Below are 8867 nucleotides of genomic sequence, written 5' to 3' on the forward strand. Positions count from 1 at the left end.
GACTAGTCAAGGACATTATCACCTCCACCCTACCTGACACCCTAGACCTATAGGTCCACAGACAACGCAATATCAACAACACTGCACACTGCCCTAACCCATCTGGACAAGAGGAATACCTATGAAAGAATGTTGTTCATTGACTTCAGCTCAGCATTCAACACCATAGTACCCTCCAAGCTCATCATTATCCTCGAGGCCCTGGGTTTGAACCCCGCCCTGTTCAACTGGAAGCTGGACTTTCTGACGGTCCGCCCCCAGGTGGTGAAGGTAGGTAACAACATCTCTACTCCACTGATCCTCAACACTGGGGCCCCACAAGGGTGTGTTCTCAGCTCCCTCCTGTACTGCCTGTTCACCCATGACTGCGTGGCCACGCACGCCTCCAACTCAATCATCAAGTTTGCAGACGACACTACAGTGGTAGGCTTGATTACCAACAACGACGAGACGGCCTACAGGGAGGAGGCGAGGTCCCTCGGAATGTGGTGTCAGGAAAATAACCTCACACTCAACGTCAACAAAACTAAGGAGATGATTGTGGACTTCAGGAAACAGCAGAGGGAGCACCCCCCTATCCACATCGATGAGACAGTAGTGGAGAGGGTAGTAAGCTTTAAGTTACTCGGCGTACACATCATGGACAAACTGAATTGGTCCACCCACACAGACAGCACCTCTTCAACCTCAGGAGAAGAAATTTGGCTTGTCACCAAAAGCACTCACAACCTTCTACAGATGCACAATCGAGAGCATCCTGGCGGGATGTATCACCGCCTGGTACGGCAACTGCTCCGCCCACAAACATAAGGCTCTCCAGAGGGTAGTGAGGTCTACACAACGCATCACCGGGGGCAAACTCCCTGCCCTCCAGGACACCTACACCACCCGATGTTACAGGAAGGCCATAAAGATCATCAAGGACATCAACCACCCGAACCACTGCCTGTTCAGCCCGCTATCATCCAGAAGGCGAGGTCAGTACAGGTGCATCAAAGCTGGGACCCAAGAGACTGAAAAACAGCTTCTATCTCAAGGCCATCAGACTGTTAATCAGCTCCTATCTCAAGGCCTGTTAATCAGCTCCTATCTCAGGGCCTGTTAATCAGCTCCTATCTCAGGGCCATCAGACTGTTAATCAGCTCCTATCTCAAGGCCTGTTAATCAGCTCCTATCTCAGGGCCTGTTAATCAGCTCCTATCTCAAGGCCATCAGACTGTTAATCAGCTCCTATCTCAAGGCCTGTTAATCAGCTCCTATCTCAGGGCCTGTTAATCAGCTCCTATCTCAGGGCCTGTTAATCAGCTCCTATCTCAGGGCCTGTTAATCAGCTCCTATCTCAAGGCCTGTTAATCAGCTCCTATCTCAGGGCCTGTTAATCAGCTCCTATCTCAGGGCCTGTTAATCAGCTCCTATCTCAGGGCCTGTTAATCAGCTCCTATCTCAGGGCCTGTTAATCAGCTCCTATCTCAGGGCCTGTTAATCAGCTCCTATCTCAGGGCCTGTTAATCAGCTCCTATCTCAGGGCCTGTTAATCAGCTCCTATCTCAGGGCCTGTTAATCAGCTCCTATCTCAGGGCCTGTTAATCAGCTCCTATCTCAGGGCCTGTTAATCAGCTCCTATCTCAAGGCCATCAGACTGTTAAACAGCTCCTATCTCAGGGCCATCAGACTGTTAAACAGCTCCTATCTCAGGGCCTGTTAATCAGCTCCTATCTCAGGGCCTGTTAATCAGCTCCTATCTCAGGGCCTGTTAATCAGCTCCTATCTCAAGGCCTGTTAATCAGCTCCTATCTCAGGGCCTGTTAATCAGCTCCTATCTCAGGGCCTGTTAATCAGCTCCTATCTCAGGGCCTGTTAATCAGCTCCTATCTCAAGGCCTGTTAATCAGCTCCTATCTCAGGGCCTGTTAATCAGCTCCTATCTCAAGGCCTGTTAATCAGCTCCTATCTCAGGGCCATCAGACTGTTAATCAGCTCCTATCTCAGGGCCTGTTAATCAGCTCCTATCTCAAGGCCTGTTAATCAGCTCCTATCTCAGGGCCTGTTAATCAGCTCCTATCTCAGGGCCTGTTAATCAGCTCCTATCTCAGGGCCTGTTAAACAGCTCCTATCTCAGGGCCTGTTAATCAGCTCCTATCTCAGGGCCTGTTAATCAGCCACCACTAACATTGAATGGCTGCTGCCATACATGTAATAAATATATCACTAGCCACTTTAAACAATGCCACTTAATATAATGTTTACATACCCTACATTACTCATCATATGTATATACTGTACTCGATACCATCTACTGTATCTTGCCTATGCCGTTCTGTACCATCACTCATATATCTTTATGTACATGTTCTTTATCCCCTTACATTTGTGCCTATAAGGTAGTAGTTGTGGAATTGTTAGGTTAGATTTCTCGTTGGTTATTACTGCATTGTCGGAACTAGAAGCACAAGCATTTTGCTACACTCGCATTAACATCTGCTAACCATGTGTATGTGACCATTAACATCTGCTAACCATGTGTATGTGACCATTAACATCTGCTAACCATGTGTATGTGACCATTAACATCTGCTAACCATGTGTATGTGACCATTAACATCTGCTAACCATGTGTATGTGACCATTAACATCTGCTAACCATGTGTATGAGGACCATTAACATCTGCTCACCATGTGTATGAGGACCATTAACATCTGCTAACCATGTGTATGAGGACCATTAACATCTGCTCACCATGTGTATGTGACCATTAACATCTGCTAACCATGTGTATGAGGACCATTAACATCTGCTAACCATGTGTATGAGGACCATTAACATCTGCTAACCATGTGTATGAGGACCATTAACATCTGCTCACCATGTGTATGAGGACCATTAACATCTGCTCACCATGTGTATGAGGACCATTAACATCTGCTCACCATGTGTATGAGGACCATTAACATCTGCTAACCATGTGTATGAGGACCATTAACATCTGCTCACCATGTGTATGAGGACCATTAACATCTGCTAACCATGTGTATGAGGACCATTAACATCTGCTAACCATGTGTATGTGACCATTAACATCTGCTAACCGTGTGTATGTGACCATTAACATCTGCTAACCGTGTGTATGTGACCATTAACATCTGCTAACCGTGTGTATGAGGACCATTAACATCTGCTAACCATGTGTATGAGGACCATTAACATCTGCTAACCATGTGTATGTGACCATTAACATCTGCTAACCGTGTGACCATTAACATCTGCTAACCGTGTGACCATTAACATCTGCTAACCATGTGTATGTGACCATTAACATCTGCTAACCATGTGTATGTGACCATTAACATCTGCTAACCATGTGTATGTGACCATTAACATCTGCTAACCGTGTGTATGTGACCATTAACATCTGCTAACCATGTGTATGTGACCATTAACATCTGCTAACCGTGTGTCCATTAACATCTGCTAACCATGTGTATGTGACCATTAACATCTGCTAACCGTGTGTCCATTAACATCTGCTAACCATGTGTATGTGACCATTAACATCTGCTAACCGTGTGTCCATTAACATCTGCTAACCATGTGTATGTGACCATTAACATCTGCTAACCATGTGACCATTAACATCTGCTAACCGTGTGACCATTAACATCTGCTAACCGTGTGACCATTAACATCTGCTAACCGTGTGACCATTAACATCTGCTAACCCTGTGACCATTAACATCTGCTAACCCTGTGACCATTAACATCTGCTAACCCTGTGACCATTAACATCTGCTAACCATGTGACCATTAACATCTGCTAACCCTGTGTCCATTAACATCTGCTAACCGTGTGTCCATTAACATCTGCTAACCGTGTGACCATTAACATCTGCTAACCGTGTGACCATTAACATCTGCTAACCGTGTGACCATTAACATCTGCTAACCCTGTGACCATTAACATCTGCTAACCCTGTGACCATTAACATCTGCTAACCCTGTGACCATTAACATCTGCTAACCCTGTGACCATTAACATCTGCTAACCCTGTGACCATTAACATCTGCTAACCCTGTGACCATTAACATCTGCTAACCCTGTGACCATTAACATCTGCTAACCCTGTGACCATTAACATCTGCTAACCATGTGACCATTAACATCTGCTAACCCTGTGTCCATTAACATCTGCTAACCCTGTAACCATTAACATCTGCTAACCCTGTGACCATTAACATCTGCTAACCATGTGACCATTAACATCTGCTAACCCTGTAACCATTAACATCTGCTAACCCTGTGACCATTAACATCTGCTAACCGTGTGACCATTAACATCTGCTAACCGTGTGACCATTAACATCTGCTAACCGTGTGACCATTAACATCTGCTAACCCTGTGACCATTAACATCTGCTAACCGTGTAACCATTAACATCTGCTAACCGTGTGACCATTAACATCTGCTAACCCTGTGACCATTAACATCTGCTAACCCTGTGACCATTAACATCTGCTAACCGTGTGACCATTAACATCTGCTAACCGTGTGACCATTAACATCTGCTAACCGTGTGACCATTAACATTTGCTAACCATGTGACCATTAACATCTGCTAACCCTGTGTATGTGACCATTAACATCTGCTAACTATGTGTATGTGACCATTAACATCTGCTAACCCTGTGACCATTAACATCTGCTAACCCTGTGACCATTAACATCTGCTAACCCTGTGACCATTAACATCTGCTAACTATGTGTATGTGACCATTAACATCTGCTAACCGTGTGTATGTGACCATTAACATCTGCTAACCGTGTGACCATTAACATCTGCTAACCGTGTGACCATTAACATCTGCTAACCGTGTGACCATTAACATCTGCTAACCCTGTGACCATTAACATCTGCTAACCCTGTGACCATTAACATCTGCTAACCGTGTGACCATTAACATCTGCTAACCGTGTGACCATTAACATCTGCTAACCGTGTGACCATTAACATCTGCTAACCATGTGACCATTAACATCTGCTAACCCTGTGACCATTAACATCTGCTAACCATGTGACCATTAACATCTGCTAACCATGTGACCAATAACATCTGCTAACCATGTGTATGTGACCATTAACATCTGCTAACCGTGTGACCATTAACATCTGCTAACCATGTGACCATTAACATCTGCTAACCCTGTGACCATTAACATCTGCTAACCATGTGACCAATAACATCTGCTAACCGTGTGACCATTAACATCTGCTAACCGTGTGACCATTAACATCTGCTAACCATGTGACCATTAACATCTGCTAACCCTGTGACCATTAACATCTGCTAACCATGTGACCATTAACATCTGCTAACCATGTGACCAATAACATCTGCTAACCATGTGTATGTGACCATTAACATCTGCTAACCGTGTGACCATTAACATCTGCTAACCCTGTGACCATTAACATCTGCTAACCCTGTGACCATTAACATCTGCTAACCCTGTGACCATTAACATCTGCTAACCCTGTGACCATTAACATCTGCTAACCCTGTGACCATTAACATCTGCTAACCGTGTGACCATTAACATCTGCTAACCGTGTGACCATTAACATCTGCTAACCGTGTGACCATTAACATCTGCTAACCCTGTGACCATTAACATCTGCTAACCCTGTGACCATTAACATCTGCTAACCCTGTGACCATTAACATCTGCTAACCCTGTGACCATTAACATCTGCTAACTATGTGTATGTGACCATTAACATCTGCTAACCGTGTGACCATTAACATCTGCTAACCGTGTGACCATTAACATCTGCTAACCGTGTGACCATTAACATCTGCTAACCCTGTGACCATTAACATCTGCTAACCATGTGACCATTAACATCTGCTAACCATGTGACCATTAACATCTGCTAACCCTGTGACCATTAACATCTGCTAACCATGTGACCATTAACATCTGCTAACCATGTGACCATTAACATCTGCTAACCCTGTGACCATTAACATCAGCTAACCATGTGACCATTAACATCTGCTAACCATGTGACCAATAACATCTCTAACCATGTGTATGTGACCATTAACATCTGACAACCGTGTGACCATTAACATCTGCTTTTCCTGTGACCATTAACATTTTCTGGGAACCCTTTGGGTCTTAAATCTGCTAAACCCTGTGACCATTAACATCTGCTAACCCTGTGACCATTAACATCTCCTAACCCTGTGACCATTAACATCTGCTAACCCTGTGACCATTAACATCTGCTAACCCTGTGTCCATTAACATCTGCTAACTATGTGACCATTAACATCTGCTAACTATGTGACCATTAACATCAGCTAACCATGTGACCATTAACATCTGCTAACCATGTGTCCATTAACATCTGCTAACTATGTGACCATTAACATCTGCTAACTATGTGACCATTAACATCTGCTAACCATGTGACCATTAACATCTGCTAACCCTGTGACCATTAACATCTGCTAACCATGTGACCATTAACATCTGCAAACCCTGTGTCCATTAACATCTGCTAACTATGTGACCATTAACATCTGCTAACCATGTGACCATTAACATCTGCTAACCATGTGTCCATTAACATCTGCTAACCATGTGACCATTAACATCTGCTAACCCTGTGACCATTAACATCTGCTAACCATGTGACCATTAACATCTGCTAACCATGTGACCATTAACATCTGCTAACCCTGTGACCATTAACATCTGCTAACCATGTGACCATTAACATCTGCTAACCATGTGACCATTAACATCTGCTAACCATGTGACCATTAACATCAGCTAACCATGTGACCATTAACATCAGCTAACCATGTGACCATTAACATCAGCTAACCATGTGACCATTAACATCAGCTAACCATGTGACCATTAACATCAGCTAACCATGTGACCATTAACATCTGCTAACCATGTGACCATTAACATCTGCTAACCCTGTGACCATTAACATCAGCTAACCCTGTGACCATTAACATCAGCTAACCATGTGACCATTAACATCTGCTAACCCTGTGACCATTAACATCTGCTAACCATGTGACCATTAACATCTGCTAACCATGTGTATGAGGACCATTAACATCTGCTAACCATGTGTATGAGGACCATTAACATCCGTCAGTGTAAACTAGAGATGTCTGTTGGAGGCGTCTCAAATCCATCGATGTCGCACTCTGGTGAAAAGTGACAGAGCGGCGTTTTGTCAGAACATTTGTTTTTCCATCAAATATTTTTTAGACATATTTTTGGGATACTTTAAGGGGTCTTCAAATTCTAAATCAAATAATTAATTAATAATTAATTAGCTTAATGATCCTTGACCTTTTAAAAACAATTCCATATAGTTCAGTAGAACCCCACCTCCCCCCGGTTTCCACTCTAATGGGTTAGTGACAGTCACGTTAACTGAGACAGGTTTATCACATTTAGTTCAGTAGAACCCCACCTCCCCCCGGTTTACACTCTGATGGGTTAGTTAACTGAGACAGGTTTATCACATTTAGTTCAGTAGAACCCCACCTCCCCCCGGTTTCCACTCTAATGGGTTAGTGACAGTCACGTTAACGGAGACAGGTGTATCACATTTAGTTCAGTAGAACCCCACCTCCCCCCGGTTTCCACTCTAATGGGTTAGTGACAGTCACGTTAACGGAGACAGGTGTATCACATTTAGTTCAGTAGAACCCCACCTCCCCCCGGTTTCCACTCTGATGGGTTAGTGACGGTCACGTTAACGGAGACAGGTGTATCACATTTAGTTCAGTAGAACCCCACCTCCCCCCGGTTTCCACTCTAATGGGTTAGTGACGGTCACGTTAACTGAGACAGGTGTATCACATTTAGTTCAGTAGAACCCCACCTCCCCCCGGTTTCCACTCTAATGGGTTAGTTAACTGAGACAGGTGTATCACATTTAGTTCAGTAGAACCCCACCTCCCCCCGGTTTCCACTCTAATGGGTTAGTTAACTGAGACAGGTGTATCACATTTAGTTCAGTAGAACCCCACCTCCCCCCGGTTTCCACTCTAATGGGTTAGTTAACTGAGACAGGTGTATCACATTTAGTTCAGTAGAACCCCACCTCCCCCCGGTTTCCACTCTAATGGGTTAGTGACGGTCACGTTAACTGAGACAGGTTTATCACATTTAGTTCAGTAGAACCCCACCTCCCCCCGGTTTCCACTCTAATGGGTTAGTGACAGTCACGTTAACTGAGACAGGTTTATCACATTTAGTTCAGTAGAACCCCACCTCCCCCCGGTTTCCACTCTAATGGGTTAGTGACAGTCACGTTAACTGAGACAGGTGTATCACATTTAGTTCAGTAGAACCCCACCTCCCCCCGGTTTCCACTCTAATGGGTTAGTGACAGTCACGTTAACTGAGACAGGTGTATCACATTTAGTTCAGTAGAACCCCACCTCCCCCCGGTTTCCACTCTGATGGGTTAGTTAACTGAGACAGGTGTATCACATTTAGTGTGAATAACCTTAATAACTGTTATAAATAATAATAACTGTTATAACTGTGTATAGACGTAATTATAACTGGTATAACTAATAATAACTGTTATAACTAATAATAACTGTTATAACTGTGTATAACCGTAATAATAACTGGTATAAATAATAATAACTGTTATAACTGTGTATAACCGTAATAATAACTGGTATAAATAATAATAACTGATATAACTGTGTATAACCGTAATAATAACTGGTATAAATAATAATAACTGGTATACCTGTAATAATAACTGTTATAACTGTGTATAGACGTAATTATAACTGTTATAACTAATAATAACTG

The sequence above is a fragment of the Oncorhynchus keta genome, unplaced genomic scaffold (genome assembly GCF_023373465.1).
Source record: "Oncorhynchus keta strain PuntledgeMale-10-30-2019 unplaced genomic scaffold, Oket_V2 Un_scaffold_187_pilon_pilon, whole genome shotgun sequence".
Classification (NCBI taxonomy): Eukaryota; Metazoa; Chordata; class Actinopteri; order Salmoniformes; family Salmonidae; genus Oncorhynchus; species Oncorhynchus keta.